The sequence below is a fragment of the Felis catus genome, chromosome D2 (assembly GCF_018350175.1).
Source record: "Felis catus isolate Fca126 chromosome D2, F.catus_Fca126_mat1.0, whole genome shotgun sequence".
Classification (NCBI taxonomy): Eukaryota; Metazoa; Chordata; class Mammalia; order Carnivora; family Felidae; genus Felis; species Felis catus.
In genome coordinates this window covers 7,114,268-7,129,892 of record NC_058378.1, presented here as the reverse complement: position 1 = coordinate 7,129,892, position 15,625 = coordinate 7,114,268, and the positions used below count along the sequence as shown (strand labels likewise).

The window sequence follows — 15,625 nt, the reverse complement described above, 5'->3', positions numbered from 1 at the left end:
GTGTGTTGGGGTGGGGGAGGGAATTTATGGGAACTCTGTACTTTCTGCAAGGTTTTGCTGTGAACCTAACACTGCTCTAAAAAATTAAGTTCGTTAATCAAAAAAACAAAGGAACAAACTACTACCACGAGAATACGGGTGACCAAAAAAAGAGTATATTCTCCCTCCAGAGAGCTAATACAATTCCCCTTTAAACAGCTGCTCATGCGTATACGTGTTTGCCCCCCCTTTTAAGACTTACTCACATCTCAGTTTTCTTTGACAAAGTTAAGCAGCATTAATGTTAAATGGAAAACATATTGTATTTCTATCCTAAATTACATCCACGCACTAAAAGTAGGGACTTGGATAATCTTCAATTAGTGGAGACTAAAGAGCTGTGGAGTTTGTGTGGACATACGCACAAAGGGTTTTTTGTTTGTTTTTCTAGCTCTAAAGATGACAGAGCAAATACCTAAGAGTATTTATTTATGGCCCTATTTTTATCAGAAGCCGTTAAAGATATGTACCAGGTTCTCTAAAGTAAATCAATAATTTCTCTGAAGTTAAGTGGTTCTATTTCAAGAACACCGCTCTTTGCTCTGTCTCCTAACAGAAAATAAATCTCAGAAATGCTCTGGGCCGTCCGCTAGGAAAGTGAGGCCCGCCTGCTACTGAAAGAACCAAATCCCCAGCTTCTCCTTGAATACACCAGAGTCCTGAGGCGGCGTAAGAACTTTGGTGGGTTTCATTCCCAAGGTTCTTCAAAGCAAAGCTGGCCTATGATTAAGCCCGAAATATTGGCAACGGGAAACGGGTAGGACGTGTGTGTGTCTGAATGAGGAAGTAAGGGAGTGTGCGTGTGTGTTGGCGTGGGGGGTCAGAACACGAGGAATGAGAGACTATAATGTGCGGGAGGATAAAAGGGGAAAGAATGTGGGGGGAAACACCACTTCTCAGTTTATTCGATTCCTAATTTAAGACCACGGCACATAATGTTTTTCATTGGACTGTTGAAGGCAATCCAAAGACACTACATCCCACTCTCTCTCTGGTTCCGTGTGGCCTTCTCTGTCGTGACCATCCCAAGAACAAGGTTGGGAGGTTCAGGGTGTCCCCACGGGAGGTACCAAGTTCTCATCTGTGACAAAAGAACGCAGTCTTCTGGCGGAAAGACGTCAGTGTTGTTAGAGCAGGAGCCGCCGGGCCCTCGGTACCGAGGCACAGATTCGATACCTACTGAAGCCGTAAGCTTCTGGGGACACACGACCACTGAGAATCTGACCCACGGACTGGGACTTCATCCCTGAGAAACACACGAACCCACGGAACCGGGAGTACAGCCTTGGGAGCCGAGACTCCCGCGCTGTGTGTCACGGTCTGACATCCTGAGGGACAGCGCGGCACGTCCGGCCCGCACCTGTTTGTGCCTCCTGCACCACGTGGGCTCTGGGGAAACCTAGTAATCTTACCCTAATGAGGCCTGTATTTCAAATGTCTGAGCCGATGAAATCTTTCTGTATTTTCCGTACTCTGATCCATCAACCAACACAGACTTCTTTTCTTTTTAATGTTTGTTTGTTTATTTTGCGAGAAAGACAGCACACGAGTGGGGGAGGGGCAGAGCGAGAGGACGACAGAGAATCCCAAGCAGGGTCCACACTGTCTGCGCAGAGACCGAACTCACGATGGTGAGATCACGACCTGAGCCGAAATCGAGAGTCAGGCGCCTGACTGATCGCCTGGTGCTCAGAGTCCCCAACACAGGTGTCCCCAACACAGAGTTCTATGATCCATTGGTCACGTTTGTCAAGTTCACGTCTATCCCTGACTTGTAACAACTATCCTTTAGAATTCTTAGAACAGTCTCCCAAACAACAAGGAATACAAAGACGTGAAATAGGATACCAGTAACCCTGTTCTCTTCTTTTGATAAAAATGCATTTTTATCAAATGCATTTTGGAATGTCACATTTTCCAAAACGTGACAAAACCACTTTTTAAAAAGAGGCACATTTTAGCTTTAAGAAGGAAAAAACAGCATAGAAAATGTAAACTATTAATACAAATATAAGGAAACAAATCAATATTCTGTATTAACAAATATAGAGAACCACAGAAAAAGGCAAGCAGATTACCTAACGCTATCTAGCGAGGTAAGAATGTAGTTCTCCAAATTAACAGCCCCCTTTTACTTACACAAGTTGGTAAGGAGATTTTACTAAATCTTCAATAAAAAACAAAATTGAATTTGAAGTCTCAAATTATGCTGTTACACGAGGGATGATGACTATGTATGTTCAATGTACACAAAACACCTCAAGAAAGTACTTAAAAATCACACAAAGAAGCTCAATCATAAAAATAACTGATAACTACAGGTTTTTCCTCTACACGTACTCAGCTTAGATCTTCCTAAACTCTTAATTCATGTTTCACTCTCAACCAATATGACACAGAGTACATTTTTAATTGCGATCCAGGAATTCAAACCCAGCTTTAGACAACTCAGACAATTCCCATACTTACGTAAGGACACAAACGTTAAGTGCCAGACACAGGAGATGCTCTGGGAAGAAAATTACCAGGGAAAAAAGATATTTTTTAAGTCTGTTTATACATCTGACTGAAACATCAGCCCCGTGAGACATCTGGGGAAGCATCAGTTTGACTGAGAGCTTAGTACAAATGTACGGCCTGAGCATAAAGTTTTTTCTCAGGCAAAAATACAACCGAAATAACCCGCTTTCAGCCAAGACAGGGCGACAGGGACCAGATTTACCCGAAGCCTGAAAACCTACATGGGGCGGTGGTTCTGAGGCGCTCAGCACGAGGCAGAGGAGGAGCGAGAAAAGCTAAGTGGCTCCCCCAGTTCACCGCCCAGGGTTTCCAGGCAGCAGCACGGGGAAGGGGAGCCCGGGCGGAGCGTGACCGCCTTCCCGTGTGGATGAGACAGGACCCAGAGCTCAGGGAGGCCACACTGGCTGGAATTCACAGGACCGAGTTCCAGAGAAGAGAGACCGGCAGGGGACCACACCTCGAGGTTGCAGCTGGCACCGATCCGCACACACTTGAGAAAACCATCCAAATCCAGGGAAAAACACTGGGAAGGAACAGGTGAAACCATTCCCAAAGCTAACCCAGGGCCAGGAGTAGTCTGTTTCTCATAATGCAGACTAGGAAAACCTCCCAACGTACAGGGACCAAACACACGCTCGGGGGCACCTGCCTCCATAGCGGGGCACCATCAGCCCAAAAAGGACATTTTTACAAAAACAAAAAGGCAAACCCCAGACTAGGAGAATATATCTGTAGGGCATAAATCTGAGAAAGGACCTGTACCCAGAATATGTACAAAGAACTCTGACAACGATAAAAGATGAGAAACAACCCGCTTACAAAACGGCAAAAGATGGGAAGACACTTCGGCAGATTACACTAGGGTGGTAAATGAGCACCTGGAAGGGCGGTGCACGTCAACGGTCTTTAGGGAAATGCAAACTAACACTACAGTGAGGAGCTATGTGCCCATCAGAACTGCTCAAATTACAAAGACCTACCACACCAAGCGTCAGCCAGAATGTAGAGTAAGTCAGCTCTCACCCGCGGACGGGAAGAGTTTGGCCGATTCTCAAGAAGGGGAAACATTCACCGACAGGGGACTCAGCTATTCTCTGACTAGGTGTCACCCGGCAGGAAAGAAGGCACAGGTCCACAGCAGGACAACCGAAAGTTCACAGCAGCTTCACGTGGAATAGCCTTGAATGGGAAACCACCTAACATCCACCGCAGGGGGAATGGATCAGCGAACTGGCGTGTGTCCGTATGATGGAATACCATTCAGCTTTAAAAAGGACTGACTGCCCAACAACCCCTAACAACATGGGTGAATCTCCTAACCATTATGCTAGAAGAAGTCAAATCAAAAAATGTATATAGTAGATGGTTCCATTATCTAAAATCTAGAAAAAATAGGTTAATCTAGAGTGACAGAAAACAGATCAGCGGCTGGCCTGGGGATGGGGCAGGTGGAAAGAGTCACAAAGAAATCTTTGCACAGGATGGATATTCCGTTATCTTGCTTTCGCTGACGGTTTCATGTATATGTACGTATGTAAAAACTCAGCAAATTGTACACTTTAAATATGTACCACTTAACTTTACATCAATGATAGGTCAATAAAACCTTTTAAAGAAATTAAAACGAGTATTAAGGGTGGATACACTGAGGTTACTGAAAGAAGTCTTCAGTGACCAACCTCAAGGACTCATCCCATAAAGCCTTTACCAAATTCCAAAGTTCAAATTCATTCTCCTTGAGCACTTTTTTAAAAACCGGTTTCAGTGCTGTTATATAAATATCCTCCAAACTAGGACATGAGCTCCCTGAGACAGTAACTTAGATGTACACCCTCTACCGCCTGCATAATACACGGGAGTCAGGCGGGCGGACGCTGAGGCCAGAGCGGTGGGGTAAAAAACGTGGAAGGAACAGATCTAAATCTGGAAGCAAAACCAAAAAACCCCACAAAACGACAAATACAGAACGCAACACGGTGAGTAGAGGTAGAAGGTGAGGGAGGCAGAGTCCGGAATGAGGCAGTTTGCGGCTGGGACGCCTGCATGACGGAACCACGGACTAAAAGAGGGACAACGGACGGGAGAGAAAGAGAGGACTGCAGACACTCCTGTGACGCGTACCGACCATCAACTGTATGTGCCCCGTGCTCGTTCTAGGCACCGAGGAGCGGACACCGAGATAAAGTTCCAGACACCACACACCTATGCTCTACGGAGAGTCCAAAAGTTTTTCCCAAAACCAGATGGACATTGGCACAGCCAGACTAGTTACATTTTAATCTTTATTTAGCCAGTTTCTTTCGACAGGCAGCACTCCCAGGGTTTGCTGGAACATCCACCTGGACTCCATGGAACCCTGACTGTAGAAAGGGAGCAAAAAGACCGGCACACACGTCCTGAGGACTTGGAATCTGCACACATTTCCAAGAACTTTAAAAGACAAGCCCCCCCCTCCCTAATTCCCACGGGCCAGATGACCCAAACAGCTATTTAAAATCACCCGTTGGGACACCGGGGTGGGCCAGTCGGTTAAGTGTCCGACTTCAGCTCAGGTCATGATCTCACGGTTGTTGAGTTCAAGCCCCAAGTTGGGCTCTGTGCTGACAGCTCAGAGCCTGGAGCCTGCGTTGGATTCTGTGTGTGTGTGTGTGTGTGTGTGTGTGTGTGTGTGTGTGTCTACCCCTCCCCCACTTGTGTGGGCTCTCCCTCTCTCGGAAATAATAAATGAATAAACTTTAAAAAATTATAAAAACTAAATAAAAAATAAAATCACTTGTTGCCACGTGAATTTCAATGCTGCCATCTTATGTTAAAATATGGAACTACACAACGTTAAAAAGCCATACCCTTGTTCACCGGCAAAATCTGAAAATATCAAGATTTGAGAGTCAGTGAAAAAGTAGACAAAGTTAGTAAGTTTAATGATAGTAACAAATATTGACAGCAGTCAATTTCAGCGTCTGAGATGATCCATGATGAAATGAAAGCTCTCATGAGGCTAAGCAATTACAGTCCAGAATATAAACCTTATTTTAAAAAAGAAGTGACTTATTGAATTACCCCGATCTAAAAAGATAAAAATATATCAACAGAGATAATGGGGAATGGGTACAGTAGAATAAAATCCATATAGTCTCATCCCTTTAGTAAATCCGTCTTTTTTTTTTTTTTTAATTTTTTTAATGTTTGAGAGAGAGAGAGCTCTAGAGAGAGACAGAGAGAGAGAGAGACAGAGCAAAAGAGAGCAGGGGAAGGACAGAGAGAAAGAGAGACACAGAATCTGAAGCAGGCTCCAGGCGCTGAGCTGTCAGCACAGAGCCTGATATGGGGCTCGAACTCACCAACCATGAGATCATGACCTGAGCCAACAGAGGACACCTAACTGAGTCACCCAGGCACCCCTCCGCAATCTGCTTTTCTAATCACAGCTGCTTAAAAGGCAAAAGCTGCTTAAATTTGCTTAAACAGTGAATGTACTGGTTTTAACTTTAATCCCATCACTGTGGTGATGGTTCAAGGAGGAAAATAAAAATCAAGATCCTAATAAGAGTAAAGGACCCTGAGCTTGAAGGGCAGCTATACGCAGCCAAAATGCGGACCCTCGCCAATTAACATTGTTTGTAATCTCCAGTTTTTCTGTGAAGTAAAACCAGGCTCCTAAAATTACGTTGAAGAAGTATTCATAAACTCAGAAGCCGATCTCTGATTGACCATGAGCATAAAGAGGGAACAGCCTGCCTACGGAACGCAAACGTAGCCTGGGGGCTCCACCATGAAGTGAGAGACATCTCCCTCAGACAACAGGATGACAAAATACTGCTCATAAACCCACACACAGACTCTAAACACAAATACACAAAAGATTTTAAGAGTCGCAAAGAAAAAAGGTTAATGTTCTGATAGAATGGGTCAGAAAAATCTACTGAAGTCTTATCCTACCACTGTGTGTGTGATATTAATGTTGAGGGAGGCTGTGTATGTGGAGGGGAAGGTAGTTGGGAACTCTAGAATTCCCACTCCAAACTGGTGTGAACTTAAAATTGCTCTAAGACACAAAATCTATTAATTTTTTAAAACGCTATTATTCTCTTTGCTGAGCATATGTTGGTTTTCTTTGGAAGTATTCTTAAATGTAGCACTGCTCCTAAAATCCTATCAATTTGCTTTTTTGGACAGAAATATGATAGAAGTCTCTAAATATACCTTCTTCCCTCTATTTAAGAAGATTTAATTTTTTTAGCTGTTTTTTAAAATTTTTATTTAAAAAAATTTTTTTTAAATTTACATCCAAGTTAGTGAGCATATAGTCGAATCAGGATTCGATTCCAGTGATTTATCCCCTACATGTAACACCTAGCGCTCATCTCAGCAAGCTCCTCCTTAATGTCCCTTGCCCACTTAGCCCATCCCTTAATGTCTCAGCTCCTCCTTAATGTCCCTTGCCCACTTAGCCCATCCCCCCCACCCACAACCCCTCCAGCAACCCTCAGCTGGTTCTTTATATTTAAGAGTCTCTTATGTTTTGTCTCCCTCCCTGTTTTTATAGTTTCCCTTCCCTTATGTTTATCTGTTTTGTATCTTAAATTCCATATGTGAGTGAAGTCATATATTTGTTTTTCTCTAATTTCACTTAGCATAATACACTCCACATTGTTGCAAACAGCAGAATTTCATTCTTTTTGATTGTCAAGTAATACTCCATCACACACACACACACACACACACACACACACACACACTACATCTTCTTCATTCATTCATCCGTCGATGGACTTTTGGGCTCTTTTCATACTTTGGCTATTGTCGATAGTGCTGCTATAAATATGGGGGTGCATGTGCCCCTTCGAAACAGCACTCCTGTACCCTTTGCATAAATACCCAGTAGTGCAATTGCTGGGTCATAGGGTAGTTCTATTTTTAATTTTTTGAGGAAACTTCATACTGTTTTCCAGAGTGGCTGCCCCAGTTGGTATTCCCACAAACAGTACAAAAGAGATCCTCTTTCTCCGAATCCTTGCCAACATCTGTTGTTGCCTGAGTTGTTAACGTTAGCCATTCTGTCAGGTGTGAGGTGGTATCTTATTGTGGTTTGAATTTGTATTTCCCTGATGATGAGTGACGTTGAGCATTTTTCATGGGTCTGCATACCATCTGGATGTCTTCTTTAGAAAAGTGTCTCTTCATGTCTTTTGCCTATTTCTTCACTGGATTATTTGGTTTTTGGGTGCTGAGTTTGATAAGTTCTTTATAGATTTTGGATACTAACCCTTTATCTGGTATGTCATTTGCAAATATCTCCTCCTATTCCATCGGTTGCCTTCTAGTTTTGCTGATTGTTTCCTTTGCTGTGCTGAAGCTTTTTATTTTGATGAGGTCTCAATAGTTCATTTTTTGCTTTTGTTTCCCTTGCCTCTGGAGGCATGTTGAGTAAGAAATTGCTGCGGCTGAGGTCAAAGAGGTTGTTGCCTGCTTTCTCCTCTAGGGTTTTGATGGTTTCCTGTCTTACATTTAGGTCTTTCATCCATTTTGAGTTTATTTTTGTGGTGTAAGAAAAGTGGTCTAGTTTCATTCTTCTACATATTGCTGTCCATTTCTCCCAGCACCATTTGTTAAAGAGACTTTTTTCCATTGGATACTCTTTCCTGCTTTGTCAAAGATGAGTTGGCCATACATTTGTGGGTCCAATTCTGGGTTCTCTATTCTATTCCATTGGTCTATGTGTCTGTTTTATGCCAGTACCATATTGTTTTGATGATTACAGTGTTGTAGTAGAGGCTAAAGTCTGGGATTGTGATGCCTCCTGCTTTGGTTTTCTTTTTCTTTTTTTCAATGTTTATTTTTTTGGGGGGGACAGAGAGAGACAGAGCATGAACGGGGGAGGGGCAGAGAGAGAGGGAGACACAGAATCGGAAACAGGCTCCAGGCTCTGAGCCATCAGCCCAGAGCCCGACGCGGGGCTCGAACTCACGGACCGCGAGATCGTGACCTGGCTGAAGTCGGACGCTTAACTGACTGCGCCACCCAGGCGCCCCTGGTTTTCTTTTTCAATATTACTTTGGCTATTTGGGGTCTTTTGTGGTTCCATACAAATTTTAGGACTGTTTGTCTGGCTTTAAGAATGCTGGTGCAATTTTGATTGGGATTGCATTGAATGTGTAGATTGTTTTGGGTAGTATTGACATTTTAACAATATTTATTCTTCCAATCCATGAGCATGGAATTGTTTTCCATTTCTTTGTGTCTTCTTCAATTCCTTCATAAGTTTTCTATAGTTTTCAACATATAGATCTTTTACATCTATGATTAGGGTTAGTCCTAGCTAGGTATTTAATGATTTTTGGTGCAATTGTAAACAAGATCAATTCCTTGATTTCACTTTCTGCTGCTTCGCTATTGATGTATAGAAATGCAACTGATTTCTGTGCATTGATTTTATATCCTGTGACTTTGCTGAATTCATGGATTAGTTCTAGCAGTTTTTTGGTGGAATCTTTTGGGTTTTCCAAATAGAGAATCATGTCATCTGTGAAGGGTGAAAGTTTGACTTCCTCCTTGCTGATTTGGATGCCTTTTATTTCTTTGTGTTGTCTGATTGCTGAGGCTAGGACTTCCAACAGTCTGTTGAGTTAACAGTGGTTAGAGAGGACATCCCTGTCCTGACCTTAGAGGGAAGGCTCTCAGTTTTTCCCCATTGAGGATATATCAGCAGTGGGTCTTTCGTTGAGGTATGATCCTTCTATCCCTACTTTCTTGAGGGTTTTTATGAAGAAAGGATGCTGTATTTTTTCAAGTGCTTTCTCTGCATCTATTGAGAGGATCATGTGGTTCTTGTCCTTTCTTTTATTGATGTGATGAATCGCATTGGTTGTTTTGCGGATATTGAACCAGCCCTGCATCCCAGGTATAAATCCCACTTGATCGTGGTGAATAATTCTTTTAAGGCATCATTGGATCCGATTGGCTAGTATCTTGCTGAGGACTTTTGCATCCATGTTCATCAGACAAACTGGTCTATAATTCTCCTTTTTGGTGGGGTCTTTGTCTGGTTTTGGAATCAAGGTAATTTTGGCAAGACAATTTAATCTTGATTCAGCTACGTAAATACTTTTTAAAACTCTGATCAGTCTTTTAGTATAGAGATAACCGGTCCCTGAGAAGCACCTGCCAGTTTCTTCACAATTACTGCTGTCTCTCCTTCCTCAGATAGAAAAGGAGGCAGTGGCCAACATGATCAGCTGTCATACAAGCTCAAACTCTCCTTCCTTTGACTGTTTATACTGTTTCACAATCTCACATGAACAGTTACACCATTAACCTGTGAATTTGATACACATTTCTATTTTTTCTAGATTGTAAGTCACAAGTGCAATGAGTCTGTCTTACTCATCATTGTTTGCTGGTCCTGAAACACTGCCTGGCATGTGTCATAGGTGTTTTAATTCACAAATAATTCACAACTCCACAAATAAAGGAGTAATCATCCAAAAGAGGGTAAGGATTCCTTCATCTTGCTGATGGAAACATCATATTATACTAAGTGCTTTGAAGACATTATCTCATTTCATTATCACAACAACCCTGTCAGTTAGCAGACGCAGCCCCCTTTCAGAAGTGAGGAATCTGCAACATCAATAAAGCAGAATCAGGACTCACACGAAATCCAAGTACCTGCCTACAGCATCACACTGCCTCTGTATTACCGCACCTGATCCCAGGAGCCATGCACGACAATTAGCCTCATTAGCTTCTGAGGACAGAGTTGGCTACTACCTAACGTAATGATTCCTCAATTAGTTCCATTTTTCCGTCTGTATTTCATCTGTGGGTAAGATAAACAAATTGTAAGAAAATAAGCTAAAAACTGGAATTTCACTTTAAGATAAAAACAAAACAAGGAAAACCTCCCAGCAGGTCATCTGGATCACTGTAAACAGGGCAACCTCAACTTGGAACGCTTTGTCTATAGATCACATCCAGGAACCAGCACATGTCAGAGATTGCCTACATCGCTACAGTTTCAATACTCTTTAACAACTCCCGAGAGTCAAACTTCATGACTCCCTAGAAATTCCATTCTGGGCATATACCCGAGCCAAATGAAAACGGGACCACACAAAAGTCTGTATGCAAATGCTCACGGAAGCATGATGCACGAGAGCAAAAATGTGGATAGGACCCAGATATCAATTAATGAACAAAATATGGTATATTCATACGACAGAATACTATTCAGCCATAAAAAGAATGAAATACTGACACATGCTACAACACGGATGAACCTGAGAACGTTACGCTAAGCCAAAGAAGCCAGTCACAAAGAACCACATACTACATGATTCCACTTATATGAAATGTCCAGAAAACCCGAATCCATAGAGAAAGAAAGTAGATTAGGGGCTGCCTGCTGCTCAGAGCGTTTGGGTAAATGGGGAGAGACTGCTAATGGGCATATGGTTTCTCTCTCAGGTAGTGAAAATGATCTAAAATTAAACAGTGGTGATGGCTGCACAACTCTTGAATATACTAAAAGCCACAGAACTGGATGTAAATGTAAATGGATGAACTACACGATATAGAAACTATTTCTCAAACCTGTTTTTAAAAAGTAACTCTGGCAGGCGATTGTGATAGTAGGGACGGCTATGGGGAAGGGAATGTTGGGAAGTCTCTTTAGCTTCCGCTCAATCTTGCTGTGAACCAAAATGGGCTCTAAAAAACAAAACTATTTAAAACAAAAACCGGCTTGTCCTGTCTATAGTAATCCAGATGATCTCATGGAACTGCAAGAGCCCTGATTTTTTGTTTTGACTCCTCAATTATTTTAGTGTATTTTATCAAGGCAGGGAGGCGAACTGATAATTAAAACACATTTCAAGCAATTACATGTCATAAGCATTTTGGAGTCATCTTGTCAAAACTTCTAAGGAAAGATTCCATTTTTCTGAGTTGCTAAATTCATTAAAAATTATTTCCACTTTTACCAAAAGACTATTTCATTCTTTCCCCCTCCTTTTTCCAACAGGCTTCTTTCAGTTAGCATCATATCTTAGAAGCCATTCATTTTGCTGCATCTGTCAGTAATTCATTCCTTTTCATTGCTGAGTAGTATTCCATCACACGGGCATAAGACCTGCATTTACTCATTTATCAGCTGGTAGACAAAGGAATTGTTTACAGTTTTTACCTACTATGAAAAATACTTCAATAAACAGTCACATAAAAGTCTGTGCAGACATGTATTTTCATTTCTATTGGGTACTTTTGGACTAAATTTGCTAAATCATGGTAGATTTATGTTTAACTTTTTAAGAAGCCGCCAAACTTTTCCCAAGTGGCTGTGTTAAATTTTACATTCCCACTGGCAATGTGTAAAGCTTCTAGTTCCTACACATCTTGCCAACATTTAGGACAGTCTTTTTTCTTTTTAACTTAAATTTTAGCCAGTGAGTATGAAAAACACCCGGGCTTCCCCTCCTGTGTTTCTCCTCTACTCTCACACTACATACTCCTACCACTTCTGATACCAAACATGTGGGGCTTTTTCCCCACACCCAGCGATTCTGTGATAACAGCCGGGTATCCTACAATTTAACTCAACTCTGACACCGTGTACCTGGAGCCAGTGTCAGATTCCACTCAGGACTCGGTCCCACGAGACTGCTCCTCCCCTCCTTCCAGGCACCAACTGCAAGTATGAGTGTTAGTCCCAGGTTACACACAACTTCTATCCAACTGGGCTACAAATCAAAGGATTTGTAGGTTTATTAACTTGCCAGAGCTCACAAAACTCAGGAAAACACATTACCAGTTTATTACAAAAGGATACGATAAAGGATACAGGTGAGTGTCCACATGGAAGCAATGGGTAGGGCCAGGTTTGTGGGATGGGGCATGGAGCTTCCACGCCCTCTTGAGGCATGGACTACATAATAGTTCACTCTCTCGGCACATCTACTTGTTCATCAACCCAGGAGCTCCCGAAACCACAAACGTTTTTTTGGATTTTTATGACATCTTCATCGCACAAGCATGATTCATCATTAACTCCATTTCCAATCCTCCTTCCTTCTCAAGAGAATGGGGCTCAGGGCTGAAAATTGCAAGCTTCTTCTTACTCAAGGCTTGGTCTTTCAAGGCTCATCCTGGAGCTGTCCAGGGTGCCACCCAAAGTTGCCTCATTAGAACAAAAGATACGCCTATCACCCAGGAAATTCCACGGGTTTCAGGAGCCCTATGTCAAGGACTTGGGGAAGAGACATATATATATATATATATATATATATATATATATATATATTTTTTTTTTTTTTTTTTTTTTTTTTCCAAATCATTTCAAAACCATTTTGGGAATATACTGGTGGTATTTCACTGTGGTTTTAACATCCAATGATTTTTTTTTTTTTTTCAACGTTTATTTATTTTTGGGACAGAGAGAGACAGAGCATGAACGGGGGAGGGGCAGACAGAGAGAGGGAGACACAGAATCGAAAACAGGCTCCAGGTTCTGAGCCATCAGCCCAGAGCCTGACGCGGGGCTCGAACTCCCGGTCCGCGAGATCGTGACCTGGCTGAAGCCGGACGCTTAACCGACTGCGCCACCCAGGCGCCCCAAACATCTAATGATGTTAAAAGCATCTTTTCTTGTACTTATTTGCCATCCACATATCTTCTTAACTGTCCATTCAAATCTTATGCTCTTTTTAAAAATTAGTTTGTCTCCTTATTGGGAGGTAACATCTCTATGTATTCTGGATTCAAATCCTTAAACATATATGTATATTTTGCAAATATTTTCTCCAAGTCTATAGCTTATCTTCTCATTTTGCAAATAGTATTTTTAGAAGCATAAACATTTAAAAAAAAATTTTTAATGTTTATTTTTGAGACAGAGAGAGATGGAACATGAGCTGGGGAGGGGCAGAGAGAGGGAGACACAGAGTCCGAAGCAGGCTCCAGGCTCTGAGCTATTAGCACACAGCCCGACGCAGGGCTTGAACTCGTCAACCGTGAGATCATGACCTGAGCCGAAGTCGGATGCTCAACCAACTGAGCCACCCAGGCACCCCAAGAAGCACAAAAATTTTTAATTTTGAGGAGGTCCATTTTATCAATTTTGCTGTAGACTGAGCTTTCGGGCTTTTTAGCTATGAAATACTGACCTAATCCAAGATCACAAAGATTCACTTCCATGTTTTCTTCTAGGAGTTTCACAGTTTTATCTCTTGTATAGTGTGAAGTAAGGGCCTAAGTGTCATTTTAAACACATGGTTATCCAACTGTTCCAGCACCAACTGCTGAAGACTATCCTTTTTTCCAATGCATGACCTTGGCATCTTTGTTGCAAATTGACCATATAAGGGTTTATTTATGAGTTTATTTATTGACTTGATTCTATTCCATTGGTCTTTTTGTCTATGGCTATAGATTTATAGTCAGTTTTGAAGTGAAATATTTTTAAGTTTTTATTGTTTTTTTTCTCTCAAAATTGTTTTAGCTCCTTAAGCTTCTTTGCATTTCTGTATAAATTTTAGAATAAGCCTCTCAATTTCTACAAAGAGACCTACGGAGTGTGATAGGGATTGCATTCAGTCTACAAATGATCAATCTATCTTCCAATCCATAAAGATAGTATATATCTTCATTTATCTGGGTCATCTTTAATTCACTCTGTAATGTAATATTCATTTTGAAACATGAAGATAGGGGCGCCTGGGTGGCGCAGTCGGTTAAGCGTCTGACTTCGGCTCAGGTCACGATCTCGCGGTCCGTGAGTTCGAGCCCCGCATCAGGCTCTGGGCTGATGGCTAGGAGCCTGGAGCCTGTTTCCGATTCTGTGTCTCCCTCTCTCTCTGCCCCTCCCCCGTTCATGCTCTGTCTCTCTCTGTCCCAAAAATAAATAAAAACATTGAAAAAAAAATTTAAAAAACAAAATAAAAAAAAAAGAAACATGAAGATAAACTTAACCTTAAAATCTGGCATCAAATTATAATAGCAAATCTTACAAAAAGTTATTCAAGAATCTTTCTGACACAATTTCAAGTTTCCCAAAACACGTTCAACAATGAGACAGAAACAATGAACAAATAGAAAAGATCCGTTATCTTATGAAGTCTATGGGTTATAAACCACTCATAAAACTAAGTAGGAAAAAGTTCATGCTTACCTCAAAGATAGAACTTGCCTTGACTATTTTGCCCCACAAAAATCATTTGGTAGCAGAAACTAAATACTCAATTGAGTTTTCTCCCTAACTCCCATCAAACCCAAGAAAACTTCATGAACTGGAGCTACACACACACACACACACACACACAAATTCTCTCTCTACATGTATATATGAAAAACTTAATATTGCAAACACAATCAAACACACAATCTTCCATCTTTCTGTCTCCATCTTTATAGCATTTTTGTCTCTAATTATGAATGTATAAGCTTTCATGGAAGCATATTTGTCAAATAAAATGGGGTTTAGACTCTATCAGGTTTAAATTATGAGAAGTTTTAAAAAAAAAACTTGAAAAGTATGATTAACAAAAGATTTTCCATGAGAGAGTCTTACGCAAAAACATTTTGCAATTCCTACCACAAGCCATGTACAATTAATTACACTATTTCATAACAGCAAAAAATAGAAACTACCAATGTCCACTGACAAAAAAGAGCATAAACTGTGGTATTTAGTTACTGAATATCACATATCACTGAATCTTGTACTATAGTAAAAATGTTTATTTTTTTAAGTTTATTTATTTTGAGAGAGAGAGAGAGAGAGAGAGAGAGAGAGAGAGAGAGAGAGAACGCATACACACACGCAAGGGAGAAAGAGGATCCCAAGCAGGCTTTGTGCTGTCACTGCAGAGCCTGATGTGGGGCTCGAACCCACAAACCATGAGATCATGACCTGAGCAGAAATCAAAAGTCAGATGCTTAACCGACTGAGTCACCTAGGCGCCACATAAAATTGTTTATTTTCTGACTTTATAGTATAGGTAACAATATGATGAACACTATAAATGTAATGCTGGGGGTGGGGAGCGGCGGGGAAGTCCCAGAAGACAACAGG

The 15,625-nt window shown here is 41.5% G+C and overlaps 1 protein-coding gene across 1 annotated transcript in view; it reads right to left on the bottom strand.

The window, feature by feature from the left end:
• Nucleotides 1-15,625, bottom strand: part of MINPP1 (multiple inositol-polyphosphate phosphatase 1) — a 49,304-nt gene that overhangs the window by 15,766 nt on the left and 17,913 nt on the right. The window lies entirely within an intron of this gene.